The following is a 14,402-nucleotide window of genomic DNA, read 5'->3' as shown; positions in this document are numbered from 1 at the left end:
GTGTGTGTGTGTGTGTGTGTGTGTAAAGGTAACTGTCATTCTTATCTTTCTGAAGATGCATCCAAAGGCCGAGAACAAGCCCCGTTTGGAACCTAAGTAGAAACCGTCTGACTAGTTGGAAACATGTCAGCTGCTTTGTGGAGGAAGCACAGCTGAGGCCTGGTTTCTCTGGGTTCTTTGATAACTCGGGCCAAGGCAGTGTGGTGGCTTCAGGAGCCTCGGGGATGGAGAGAGGCTCGCAGGAGGACCCGAGCTTTTCAGAGTTGAAACAGGAGCCCTCTGAGAGAAAGAGATATTACATGTGGCTTCCCTGACGCCTAGAAGGGAGACGTGGATGACACAGCACCAGCCATTCCGTCGCGGGGTGGGGACAAGGTGGAGGTAGACGCCATCCTTAGGCCCCTCTCGGGCAGGCAGCCACCGCCGAAGCATCACTTGTAGGCAGTGAGAAGGCAAAGCGACCAAAGTGTAGGGCCCTGGCGTTTGTTGGCAGAGAAGCATGCTCCAAAGTCGCTGCGCTGGTGGGAAGGACCAACCTGGGAGAGAAACTGCAAGAGGTTGGGGGCGGGGTGAAGCGCCTGCTCTTTAATCTCCGGCCCCATCCTCTACTCGCCCCACCTGGATGCAGGGCGAGGACCGCGTACAGAAGCAACTGTGCGGGTGGGGCTCCGTTTTCAGATTCAGGGGAGCGGAGCTGGATCTGGGGGCCACCGTCACCACACTCCCCTCTCTCGGGCCTCCCAGGCGTCCCCCCCAAGCTCCTCTCCGCACCTCCGCCTCTCCCCTGCTCTGTTAAAATAGTGAAACAAACCGTGTTGTAAAGTGATGGAAAGCCGCGGGCTGAGAGCCACTGGCAGCGAGGGGTTGGAGAGGAGGGGGCGCGGTGGCCGGAGATAGTGGCCAACCGTGAGCGCCGGGTGGGTCGGAATTACGCTCAGCTGCAGCCGCTGAGACCCTTCCCCTCGGGCGGCCGGGCCCGCCCCTGGCCCCAGGCGCCTAGGGAGGGCGTTGGGCAAACTTGAGTCTGCTATTGGGGGTATGGTGGGGACTCCACCTCCATCCATCCTGGGATAGTGGCAACTGCGGTTGCCTAGCTAAAATTGAGGCGGGGGTGACGACAGGGACAGCCGGGTACCGCGGTCCTCCCGACTCCCCCAGCTCAAGCCGCCGCGGCTGCTGCGGCGGCTCTGTAACACGTCCCCAGGAGACTCGCAGGAGCAACACGTGATGTGTCTACTTATCAGGGTGAGAGGGGGAGAGCGAGTCTCTGAGCGTGCGGGCGAGGAAGCGGGGCGGGGGGCCGTGGCGGGGGCCGAGAAGACGGCTTGGGCAACGGGGTCGCCAGCTCCTCGCCCACCTCCCTCCCTATGGGAGAAAAGGAGGAGGGGAAGTGACTGCGGAGTTGATGAACTTTGCACATCCAGAAACGCCATTTTGATTCCTTTTCCGGAACAAGTTTGCATCTCTCCTCGTTCTCTCCCCGAAGCCCACCGGTCCCCACGGCATCATGCCTGGGAGCCCAGCACCCTGCCGGGCCGTAAGTACGCGTCCCGGGTCCCCGCTTGCGGCACTCTGGTGCCTGCGAGATGTCCGGGGCACTGCCGGAGCGACCTTTTAAAGAACTTTTTGGGGATGGGGAGGGTGAAGTGTGCAGAGAGCGGTGTACTTCTGAAACTCAGCGTTTGGCAGAAAGGACCCGCGCGCCCCACGCCGCGCAGCATGCGCTCGGTTGGGGGTGCGGGGTAGGGGCGGCCGGGATGAGCTGGGCAGCCCTCTCCCCTCGGGCTGCGCGCCCGGCCGCTCCTCCTCCTCCTCCTCCCCTTCCTCCGCTCCTTTCCCCTTCCCGAGCCGCCGGCTCTGCCAACCAGCTCCCTGCGCGAGCCGCCGCAGCGCCCCGCCAGCAGGACCTGATGCGCATCCATATTAGCCGTCCGAGCGCAGGAATCCGGCCCGACCCGCGCCGCCGAGTTTATTTTTAACCAGTACCGCCGGGACTCGGATGGTGCGCGCACCGCGGGCCAGAAACATCTTCCCAGCGCTGCTCTCCATCTTCCGCCCTCTCTCCCCCGACATCCTCCCCCCCCATGTGGGAGGGGAAACTTTTCTCCTACATACTTTCTAGTCTCTCTCGGGTCGGGAAGCACGGAGATGACGGAGCCCGCCCGCCACCGCAAGGTATCCGGGGGTGCCCACCCGGGGTGCAAGGCGCGGGGGCTGAGCGTTCGGGGCTGCTCAGTGGGAGCATCCGCCGCGCCCTGCTCTGCGGACTTTGATCCTCCCGGGCGGACGGCGCCGGCCGGGAGGGGCGGCAAGCAGCCCCGCGCCCTCTGCGGGCTCCCGGCTGGCTGCGGGGCTGCGGGCGACCACCGTCGCTGGGGAGGAGGGGAGGCGGCGACCGGGGCCCAGCCGACACGTATTGTTGGTGACTCTGAGGCTGACTGGGTACGAGCTTTGGGGGAGCCCCCGGCTTGGGGCGAGCTTGCATCGCGGAGGGGGGGGGCTCGCGCCCGGCGCCGTCACGAGCACAGGAAGGAGGCCGGGAGCATCCGAGGCGGGGCCGGCGCCCGCCCCACCGCCCAGCTGTGGAGCGCGCTAGGAAACTTTTGTCCGCCGCCCGCTGGACCAATTTTTTCTGGAGTTCTGGGGCTTCGCTTTCTCCTCACACCCCGGCCCGCACCGCCGAGCAAGGAGGGTGGGGGAAGCTGGGGACCGTGGTGGGGGGAACCGACGACGTCGAGAGTCAGCCTCCCCCCCCCCCCATCAGGCCCAGCTCCCTGCTCCCCCACCCGGTTCGCGGTCTCTTAGGAAACTGCGACCTTAATGGTTGCTAAGGAGCAGGGGAGGTCCTTCCCGTCGCCGGCCCCCTCCTTGGGAGGTGGTGTGTTTTCTGTACAGGGCCAGGGTCGTGTCGAGGATGTGACCCTCTCTCCAGCCCCGGGTGAGTGCGGGGCGCGGCGACGGTGCCCGCGGGCAGCGGGCCGAGGTCTAGGGGCGCGGGGACCCCACTGGGTTCGGGCTCGGCCACTTGACAGGCGCCGCGTGCAACTTGCGTCCCTCGTCCTCGGTGCATCCGTGATGGGTTATAAAAGAGGAGGAAAGTTATTTCTCCTTGCTCAGCAGATTTGCCCTCCCTCGCTCCTTACTGGTTAAGAGATAGAACGTGAGCCCAGATCCGGACGAGCAGTTCACATTCCATTACGAAATTCTACACGGCTTCAGAGCCAGCAGCAGCACACATTCGGGGCACTTCGGAGGGGATTTTTCTTCTTTGGGGGATGCTGGTAGTGGTGGTGGTGGAGACCGATACAGGGGTGAATAAAAAACAACCTTTGGAGGATGTTGAAAACCTTGCCTTCAGGTTTTCAGCCCTCGGTCTTGTTTTAGAGTTTAGAGCTAAGCCTATCCTTGCTAAAGCTGATGGGAAGAAAGTTTGCCTGTTGGATGTTGGAAGTTGGCTGACTTGCTGCTTGTGCATCCCCTGGTTGTGAGATTACTTTTTCAGATAAGATGGTGGTCTGTGTCTGAGTGCGAGTGTGTTGTGCAATAGTTAATTGGAGTGGAAGGTGGAGAAATGAGAACAGCCAAGAAAAGAATGTGTTGATGTTTTTTCACATCCTCTAAGTTTGATGCTTTCTTGAGTAGGCAGGTATAGTTTCCAGGATAATTTAACCCGGAAGTCTGAGTTGGAGGCTAAAGTCTTGGTTTAAACTCTTAAGAAATTCTGTGCGTGCTCAAAGAAGCCAAATAGTTTCTGTGGAAAGAGTTCAGTATACTCTTCAAACATTATGTGCAAGGGTGGACTGGTTTTTAGAGACTTGGAGTTGATTTTTTTGTTTTGTTTTGTTTTACCTCTGCCCATTGGGGTATCTACTGATGGGTCTTGCTTTGATGTATTTGGTTACACTGATGAATTAAACATTTGAATGGCTCTAATCAAGTTTTAAATGTGTGGAAAAAAATGCCTTTCCCAATTTTTACAAAAGAAAGGGGAGAGAGGAGTACTTTGATTTAATTGTTTCCCTGTCTCCTTTTCTGGTTAGTTAACTTGCACTGTCCCAATCTTAACAAAGTATTTTTAAAGTAAGCTAGTTGTCTCTTCAGGGTGTCTGGTTTTCAAGAAAGCATTTACTCCTAAGAAATGCTGCTGATGCTCAGTGGTACATGGAATATTATTCTCGGCGTTTCCCTGGATACCACTTGATTTCTCATCAGAAACTCAGACAGCACCCTCACCATAGACGTGATGGGGAGCATTTGTCTGACTCAGCTGGTACAGGTGGTGCATCCATTCCTAACCGTGTACATCATCAAACAAGTGACCTTTTGATGGAAGGGGCCTTTATTTTAGATTTCTTCAGGCAGAACTATCCAAGCGAGCTTATTTGCATCCAGTACAGGTACCTCGGTGTGGAAGGAGGAAAATAAAGCCTAAGTGTTTTAGTCCTCACCAGATCAGCAGCTGTTTATTGGTTATCTGCCCTAAGTCAGACACTGGCTAGCAGCTGTTAGCAAACTTCTGTTTTTTGCTTTTCTGTTTTGAACTGCTGTGTTGGTTCACTTCCTAGGTCAGTTTGGAAGTCTTTCTTGCTATTGTGTGCTCACTTGCTAACATCACTTAACAGCTTCAGCTAAGTACATTTCCTGGTTAATGAAGTTGAAAAATTCTATCCTCTTAGGGTTTTGCATGGCATAGTTAATATAAACTTTTACAAAAATTGGCTAAACAGGCCCTCTAGAAGCAGTGAGAAGTGGGTCCTTTTGATGTTTCTATTCATTATCCTTCTGAAAAGTAGGTGGTGCTTAGAAGGTCATAGGATAAGGGTTGCTAAGCAGCTAAACAGAAGGATGCTAAAATTAACCGAAGCTTTTTTGAAAGGGAGTCCTTCCCTGTTTTACATTATTTACTAGGTTTAATTAATTTCTGAATCCTACATGTTTTTTCACCTAGGAAGGTAGGATGTTAAAGTTGGTTTTTGTTTTTGTTATTTAAATAGTCTTTCTTTTGTAAGTGTCTTTAATTGAAGTTCAGTATTCTCTGACCCAGTGCTGTGGTATCAAATGGCAGCTTGTCTGGGGTGACTTTCTTGTCTGTTAAGAGGTTGAACTTCCCTGTTGTTAATGTGTGTGTGACTTCACCTGCTTTCGCATTAATAACAGATTTTTATGTTTGTTTTGGAAATTCTACATAATCCACAAAGTGATGTTTTACTTTTGTTTTATATTAAAATTATTTGCATTTCAAAAGATAGAAGTGCAATATGGTATCAATAGTAACTACAGTATTGTCTCCTGATGAGGAGACAATAGCTTTCTTTCCTCCTGGATTAGATGTGGATGTGACTGTTCCTGGTCCATGTTATCCTACTTCTGTGGCTTTTTAAAAAGATAACCTTTTTAAAAACAGTTATTCTAGGCTTAGAATATATTTGGAAGGACTGAGCAGATGTTAGAAGGCAAAAAGTATTGTGGTTTGCATTTTGCCTTGAGTGTGTTTCAAGGTTCTGGAAGTTTTTCCTGGAGATGGAGGATGCAGATTGGGTTGAACTGGTGGCTGGAAACTACCACTTCTGTTGAATGTCAGGCCTGCTGCAAAGTAGAAGCTCCCCTGCCTCAAGGTCATATGTCTTTCTGATCCATCAAACAGGCCTTGTTGAGTCATATTTTTTTATATTTAAATATAATTGAGAGATTGACAAGTTTCCTCATTTCTTTTCTCTCAATTTTTAGATTTAGATTGTAATTCTTGAGTAGAAACAATCAAGTCTCTCTCTTAAATGCAGGGGTCAAAGAATGCTTGCCTTGCCCAGGGGTAGAGGATAAATCAGAGGTAAAAAGGTGTACCATCTGAACCCAGAGGGAGGCATGAGATGTGCTTTCTGAAATGCATCGCTTACTTTTAATTTCCCCCACTCCCACATGGCAAGCCGACCAAGGAAAGGAAACCTGTCTGCTGGTGTTTTCTTTACTGCAGAGGTAGAAGAATGAGGAAGGTGGGGAGGAGCTTTTCCTCGTTAGCAGTTAGTCTTGCTGGGCTCTGTCATCAGCCCAGCTTTTCTCAAGGTCTCTCTTGTCACGTTCTTTGGGTGCCCAACATGGTCTGAAGGGCAGCCGAGCATGCCTGGAGATTTCGCCCTGCTTGTTGGCAGCTGAAGCGGGGTGGGTGGGTAGGGAGGAGGGCACAGGGCGCTGGGATCCTGCATCCTGCTTTGATGGGGCCTGTAGGCTGCAGGTTAGCCGTCTGCCCATCAGTAAAGGTGACTGCTGGTGAATAGGCGCTTCAGACAAAGCAGTGGGAGAGGGTGGAGACTGTTTGTTCTGTATGATTCAAGCACCTAATGCTAAGAGAATTCGAAAACCTCGGTAAAGGCCGGGGCCTGGGGACTGGCCGCTTCGGCAGCGATTCACCTGAGGGCTCCTTGAGGGCGGTGGAGAAAGAGAATGAAAACCCCCACTGGCTTTGTCAGACGGCCAGACTGAAGAGAAAAAGTCTCAGTGGGGGTAATTAGATAAAGCTTTTAAATGCTCTATTTGTTTTTCCCCTGAGCTTGCTTGGTATTTCATCCCTTTACCCCCTTTTCCAAGACTGGGGAAGGAGTGTTACAAAAGCGTTTGATGGGCTGGTTGTTGAATTACTTTTACATCTCCTTTTTTTTTTAAAAAAATTTTTTTTTGGGGGGGTTGTAGCTTCTTGGACTAAGTTTCAGCCTCTTTTTGTGAAGACAGTTAGCAAATATTCTAAGTTTAAACTCAGAACAGCTCAGATTTACAGCTAGGTCCATCCTGACCTCTGACTCCTCACTGCTGGTTGGAAGCAGCCTGGCCTCAGAGGACTTAGCATTCCCTATATACTGTGGATTTCTCTCTTGGTGGTGTTTTAAAATAAGGCCAGACCCTTTTGGAAGTAATTCTCTGCTTGAATGTGCAGGTGTAAGAGAATTAATTCAAACAAACACAAACACCCCACAAGCAGTATTGCTGCTGCTGGATGTAATTAGACACATCTTTTCAGTGGCTTTTCTACCTCAGGGCATTGCTGGGAGGGTGAAATTAATGTTCTAGAAACTCAAAATCTATATATGGAAGAAAGTGGTGTATTTCGAGCTCAAGACGTTTTTGTGGGTATCCAGTCCAGATTTCCTTTCCAGGATTTTTTTACAATTCCTTTACCTTTGACTGAATTTACCTAGAAGTTTCTCTTAAAGAGAGAGAGGGAGGCACGGGGATGGGGGAAATGACACACTATATTTTTGCTTCCAGGGTGGGGAGCAGGTACAACCAGCAGATTCTTCTTAATGGGGTTCACTTATGGATGGGCTTTAAGAGAAATCCAAGAGGCAGCCTTAGACTTACTCACCATCAAAGGCATGGCTGACCGCCTGTTGGTTGTAGTAGTGTCTGGGTATATTTTACTGTGACCACGTCCCAGCCCCATTGGGGAGGGATTCTGTTGGCCTTCAAGGAAGGAGACCCAGATGCTAATACACTTCCTGCAGGGCAGCAATGCAGGGCAGCCTCCCTCCACTCTTATGCAATGGAGACTTATTCTTCGTCTCCCCGTGTGTCCAGGAGCCAAGGTGGAAAAGTCTACCTTCCGGTGCTTGGGCTGAGGGTGCAGCTCTGCCCTGCTGAGCCCTGGGTTTGATCCCTAGGACCACCAAGGAAAAGGGAGGTGGATGGTACTGGTAGTTGTGCCACACACACAAGCTGAATGTGCATTTCATATTGCATGCATCTTGTGGGGGAGATGCAGAATTCCATAAAGTAGGTAAGCTCTTCATGGCGTGCCTGTAAGGGAGCTCGGTTGGCAGGTTGGAAGTTTCACGGACAGTTGGGGGGCGGGGGGAAATGTTGAGTGGTGTTAAATATGTTTGAAAACCCCGGTAGTAAGTTCCAGGACTCATCTGCTTCTAAAACAACCTAGATGCACGGACAGGAAGCCGCTCCCGGAGGTGCCTCCGCTCTCCCATCACTCTGCAGCCACACTGGCAGGTCTCCTTCATTTTGTAAGTTATGTGGAATATACCTTTTTTTTTTTTTTTTTTTTTTTAAAGTGTTTGAACTAGCCCTTACTTGCTTGATGCTTTTGGTCGCTCCGTCTCTCTTCATTTTGCTTCTCGAATTTTTGTAAAAATTCTTACATAATTATCTATCTATCTGAGCCCGGTCTTTGATCCAGACATCTTGAGAGGGGGTGGGTTATTCCATGGCAGGATAGGAGAGAGAGGTAAGAAGGGGCGAGCACAGGGGTGGGGCTAGAGGGACAGTTACTGCATGTGCTTGCGACCCCAGAAGGACATGTCCAGCAGTGGCAGGAGAGAGATACACACACCCTTGGCTTTAACCCCTGCTACCACCCTGTGCCTCTCACACCGTGGCAGCAGGCAAGGCCTGGAGCCCTGGGAGTAAAGGAGCCAGTGTTTCCAACAGGAGGGACTGTGATGCCCTGGGCTCCCAGTCCTGTTGTGTGCCTCAGGACCCGTAGCTTCCGTCTCTCACACCACTGGGCCAGCTGTGCCCAGGGCACACAGTGCCGCAGCCCAGCAGCCACTTTTCAGGCCCTTCCCTGGGACCGAACGCCTCCGGCCTTTGGGTGTTTTCCTGCCCTCTTGTCTCACCTCTGAACGGGCAACTCCCAGCTCTTTCTTTTTACAGCTTTGCCCAAGCTGGAACCTTCAGGCACCTCGCCCTGCAGGTACTTGTAAAAATGAAAGTCATCTCCCTCCCTTCTAGAAAGGGATCTGCAGGGTGCCGCGTACCCAGGCGGCCAGGCCAGGCCAGGCCTCTACCTCACTGTCTTCCGTGACTGTCCCTCCAATGGGCAGAGCCCCTCGAGGTGTTGCAAATGTCTCTTAAGTTAATTTCCTGTCACCGGTTCCTCCCTCCCACCGCCTACCCTGCATAGTCCACAGAGTGGTGTGTGTGGCCCACTTAGAAACATCCCTTGGCTGCTTGTGTCTACAGGAAGACATCCAAGTGCCTTCGCATGGCCCACAGGGTCCTCCATCAGCTGCTTCCACATGCAATCTCTGGCCTCGGCTCTTGGGAGCCCCCCTTCACCACTGCCAAGCGGAGCCATTTCTCCATGCTTTCAAATGGGCTGCTGTTCTTCCTGGGTGTCCCCAGCTCTTCTCCAGCTAGAATTCTTTCTTACCTTTTTAAAAAAAAAACCCAAACCCTGTCTTCTGGGGACTGTTATGTCCTCCTTACAGACTGTCCCCCACCCCCACCCAGCCCCATGTTTTCCCACCTCAGGAACATTTTTCCCATCCCTAGTATCTAGCCTGATGATTGCTTAGCTGGTGCCTCATGCCTTAGCATGTGCTGAGTTCTGATACAGAAACCAGTAGATCTTGGAGAAGAGCCACGTGGAATTTGGAGCCGCGGCCTAAATAGTGCTACAGATGCAGGGAGGGAAAGAGCCATACACGTTTTTTTTCTGCACACCCATCATGCCAAGGTTTGGTTCTAGGTGCACATTGGTGGGAAAGTCTTGGATTTCTGAAATCCTAAAATAAAAGTTGGTTCTGTTTCATTTAAAAGAAGAAAAAAAAATTGAATGCTCGGTTGCTCTAAATGCTGTCACACTGGGGCCTTTACTAATTATAACCACTTTTCATGGCTCTTGGTTTGAAGTTTACATTAAATAGGAGACATGGGCACCTAGATCAAAGACGAGAGCATTTCAGAGCTCCAATGAGTGGGCCCATTTTCTCTGCTTAGTTAGAGTTTTGCTTCATTAGTGGTATGAGTTAATAGGAGTGTTGGTCTGTGTATAATTCAACTCCTTTTCCCCCCATTACTCCTTGGACTGAAAACACCAAACCAGAAACATACAGGATATGGATCTTCCTTCATTCCTCCTTCATTTGTGTGTGTATGCGTACACACACTTGGTAGATATTAGTTATATATAGGCCATAGGAATGAAGACTTGTCATTATTTTAGGGGACTGTCCTTTATGCTGACTGAAACTGCTATGGAACAAATGCTTCTGAATACACAAAATCATCTCAGTCTTAACCTTCTTAAAAAGATACACACTTTGTATAGAAGTGAGATGATACTGGGGAACTGGAGTCAGGCTTTAAAAACGCATCATGATGGCTCAGTTTGTAGAGCACTTGCTTAGCATCCAGGAAGTCCTCCATTCAATACTCAGAACTCAGAAAATGGAGACAGGAGTACCAGAAGTTCAAGGCCATCCTCAGCTATATAGTTAGTTTGTGGCAAGCCTAGAGTGCATGATACCCTGTTTCAAGAAAAACAAACCATAATATAAAACTCTGGCCATGGGTTTCCTTGCTAAATAATCACACACACACACACACACACACACACACACACACACACACACAGAGAGAGAGAGAGAGAGAGAGAGAGAGAGAGAGAGAGAGAGAGAGAGGAGAGCTTGCCATCAAAGAGCCAAACATTAAAGAACAGAAATTTACAGCATCCTTTTTAAGGATGAAGTTTTTGATACTGCCATATGCAAGGACATGGTTTTGTCCCTCAGTAATGCATTCACACTTTTAGTCTTAAATGCTTACCTGCTAGCTGTAGGTCAAACTGAGATTTGGCAGCTGCAATCAGCTGTGCTAACTTTTAATTTTAACTGAATTCCTTTCTGATGGAGAAAGTAAAATTTTTGTTTTTTGAGACAGAGTCTCCCTACGTAGTCCTGATTGCCCTGGAACTTTCTATGTAGACCAGGCTGACCTCAAACTCACAGAGATCCACCTGCTTCTGCCTAGGATTACAAAGCAAAATTTATTTATTTGTTTTTGAGGCAGGGTTTCTCTCTGTGTATTCCTGACTGTCTTAGAACTCACTCTGTAGACCAGACTGTTAAAACTCAGGGATTCACCTGTCTCTGCCTCCGGAGTGCTGGGATTAAAGGCGGCGCCACCGCTGCCCGGCATAGAAAGTACAGATTTTGAAAGGCCACTTTCTCTTTACTGTGGGACATTTGTTTGGAGAATGATTTTTATAGAAATGTTCAGTGAACATCTCAAAGTGGTTCCCATAGAATGGTTAATTAAGTCTGTATTTGGCTAAGCACTTGAAGTTTGAAATCAAGTGTAATTTACCTTTGTGTGCAGTGCTGGGTGCTGAATTTAGGGCACAGCACACACTAGGCAAGCACCTCTGCCTCTGGGTTATAGCCTTGCTGTTTTACTTTTTTTTTTTTTTTTTTTTTTTTTTTTTTTGAGGCATGAGGCAGGATTTCACTGTGTAGTACAGGCTGGTCCCAAGGTTACCTTAAATCTGAGTGCTGGGATGCCATACCCGAACACCAAGCAGAGTTTATACTTCTCTGAATTGGATCGTTTTCCATTGACTGCATTGTTGGTGATGAACACAGTGCCTTGCAGATGCTTGGCAAATGTTACAGCAAAAGAAAAAAAAAAATCATGATTTCTTTTCTGTGTGTCACCTGAGTCAAGGAAACATGTTCCTCCTTCTTGTTGTAGGAAAACGGCTTGCAGATTATAATTCATAATGGCCCTGTGGACTTAAAGTGATCAGGCCCTAAAACGTTGTTGTGATGAGGTTTCTTTAGCAAGTTCATGTTTAACTTATCATTTATTTGATGAGTGAAGTTTTTAACTTGCTTTGCTGTGTGAAATTTCAAAGGGATGTTTTTTCAGGCTGGAATAATAAATGTCGCTGTGCAGTTTAAAAACAACAACAACAACAACAAAAAGCCCCAACTAAATATTATATCTGCCAATTCAGTATCAATTCAGTCTCTTTGGAAAACAGGTAGTTTTTCATCACTTTTACGAATCCCATGGTATTTTTTTTTAATGTATTCTAATATGTTTATTTACTTTGTGAAGATACTGATGATCACCAAAGGTTTGGTTAGGGAGAGAAAGACCTGTTAGCCTTGAAGAGGACACATTTACATACAGAGAGGCATGGTCAGCAACGTGTGATTGATGTCTGGGCCATAATTAACATGCAGAGGGAGGCAGGTCAGTGGAGGATTCTGGGTGACAGGCCAGGAAAGGCATCCTGTGGAAGTGACATTGGTGCGAGCACTTCAGAGGACAGCTTGCTCCTGGGCCCTGGGATTGGAAGAGGGACTGCCCCTAAGGAAGGAAAAGACAAGTCCGGCACGGCAAGAGTGGGGACAGCCAGGCTTTATGTTCATCTCTTAGACATTACACTTTCCTCCACCTGTACTGTTTATTTGGTTAAAATGTATGTCCCCAGCATAGATGAAGCGTGAAATGTCATAATGATGAGAGAGGGGACGCCAGGTAGACTCTTAGAGGGAGCAATTGAGTGGCTTTTTCTACCTCCTCTCTTTTAGTTTCCTGATTTTTAAAGGGAACAGGAACTTGGTTGTCCACGGTCTGAGCTTTTGAATTGCATTCAGATGAGATGTACACATAAAGTATTATTGTTGTTTGTTGTTTTAAGTTGTATGTTTGTTTTGTTTTGTTTTTCCGAGACAGGGTTTCTCTGTGAAACAGTCCTGGCTGTCCTGGAACTCATTCTGTAGACCAGGCTGGCCTGGAACTCACAGAGATCCGCCTGCCTCTGCCTCACGAGGGCTGGGATTAAAGGCGTGTGCCACCACCGCCGCCCGGCCCGTTTATTTATTTGTGAGTGTGAAGGTCAGAGGACAACTTGGGAATCACTTCTCTCTTGAGATGATGTGGATCCCTAGGACTGAACTCAGGTGGATAGGCTTGGTGGCAAGTGTGTTCCTCCACTGAGCCACCTCACCTGCCCTGTACACTCAACACTTAAGAGCTGGTGAGTTTTCATTCATTCTGCTTTTACTGTGTTTGGTTTAGGAGCAAAGGGTCATGGGAAGAAGCTTTAGGTAAGGTACCCAGACTAGGACTCTTCAGTATTGCTCAGATCAGGGCCCTTTTCATGACCTGGTTTTCCAATTTAGTTGTTCATTAGAAGCACATGAAGTCGTCACTCGATGCCCTCGCCTGTCTTCTTGATAGTTGCATCAATATTTTATTTGACAGTAAACTTGTGTATCTGCTGTGTGTATACTGGGCTCTTCCTTAGATCTGTGGGCGCCAGAGACAAAGATTGAACCTTGGAATTCCACAAGGGAGGAGGAACTTGCCCCTTCAGAGTGGTTGTCTGTCTGGTATCCGTACACTCGGTGATGGCAGACTCACCACCCATCACCCAAGCCTCCTTCAGGTGACTTTCTTCCCGAGCTAACAGAAATCTTTTTGGAACCAGGCAGAGGGTTTTCTGCTGAGTTGGTACACACTGGAGACTGGCAGGCAGGCGTGTTCCCTGTGCTCTTGCCATGAGGAGAAGAACGGCGATCTGACTCTCGGAAAGTTCCATGGGGTTCCGGGGCTAAGCAGGCAGCCAGCCATGTTCTGGTGAGGACTCTTGCTTCCTGGGGAAGGGGGTGTATTCGTCTACACAGCCACCCCTTGTGCCTGAGTCGGGCCCTCCTATAAGATGACCACAGAGAAGGCTCATCAGTGTTTTTCTCTGAGGCTGTTCAAATATCAGTTAACCTCAAGTAAGCCCCAGTAAGCCTCAGAGGTGGCGCTTTTCACTGTTCTCAGTCTTTCTCTTTCTCCTGGTTTTTTGAGACAGGGTTTCTCTGTGTAGCCTTGGCAGTCCTGGAATTCACTCTTTAGACCAGGCTGTCCTTGAATTTACAGAGATAGACCTGTCTCTGCCTCCTGAGTGCTGGGGTTAAAGGCATATCCCTTAGGACTCCGGGCAGCTCTGGTCCCACACTAGGAAGGAAGTAGTACATGCTTTTCCATCTTTTGCTTGGGATCCTGAATGTTTTCACATCACTGGTCCATAAATAGCGTTACAACTGAAACTGCACTTTTCCTTGGGCCTGTATTTGATAAAGAGATGAACGGAGGATGTGAGGAGACCCTTCCCCTGCCTCTTTTTTTTTTCTTTCTTTAAATAAGGGAACTTGTTCAGTCTCCCACTACTACAAATTACGCAGTTTTAAAAATTGAAATAGCCATTCAGGGCGGTGGTGGCGCACGCCTTTAATCCCAGCCCTCAGGAGGCAGAGGCAGGCGGATCTCTGAGTTCGAGACCAGTCTGGTCTACAGAGCGAGATCCAGGACAGGCTCCAAAGCTACACAGAGAAACCCTGTCTCAAAAACAAAAACAAAAAAATGAAATAGCCCCCTGTGCAGACTGTGACACAGTGCCGAGCCTGTAACCTAGCCAGTACTTGAAGGATGGAGGCAAGGAAGATAAAAGGGTTCAAGGTCATCTCCCCTGCTACATTATGACAAGGCCTGCATACCACCTTGTTTCAAAACAAACATACATTAGCTTGGGAGATGCCTGGCAGGGGGTAAAAATAAAGCTGGATTTAAAATAATAAATTTTGAAGTTTAAAATTGGAAAATCTAGATTCTTAATGTAC

At 49.1% G+C, this 14,402-nt stretch overlaps 1 protein-coding gene across 4 annotated transcripts in view; it reads left to right on the top strand.

Moving 5' to 3' along the window:
* The first annotated feature begins 1,056 nt into the window (after positions 1 to 1,056).
* Positions 1,057 to 14,402, top strand: part of Rreb1 (ras responsive element binding protein 1) — a 131,077-nt gene continuing 117,731 nt past the window's right edge. For 2 of the 4 annotated variants that reach the window (XM_028856539.2, XM_028856544.2), the window contains exon 1: positions 1,296 to 1,537. The gene's annotated coding sequence lies outside the window, so the exon portion shown is untranslated. Of the gene's footprint in view, positions 1,246 to 1,295; positions 1,538 to 2,019; positions 2,176 to 14,402 lie in introns of those variants that run through there. The other 2 variants (XM_028856541.2, XM_028856540.2) reach the window with 2 other exon arrangements.

Source organism: Peromyscus leucopus, chromosome 5, assembly GCF_004664715.2.
Source record: "Peromyscus leucopus breed LL Stock chromosome 5, UCI_PerLeu_2.1, whole genome shotgun sequence".
Lineage (NCBI taxonomy): Eukaryota > Metazoa > Chordata > Mammalia > Rodentia > Cricetidae > Peromyscus > Peromyscus leucopus.
The sequence above is the reverse complement of the archived record's forward strand: the minus strand, read 5'-3'. Positions and strand labels throughout refer to the sequence as shown.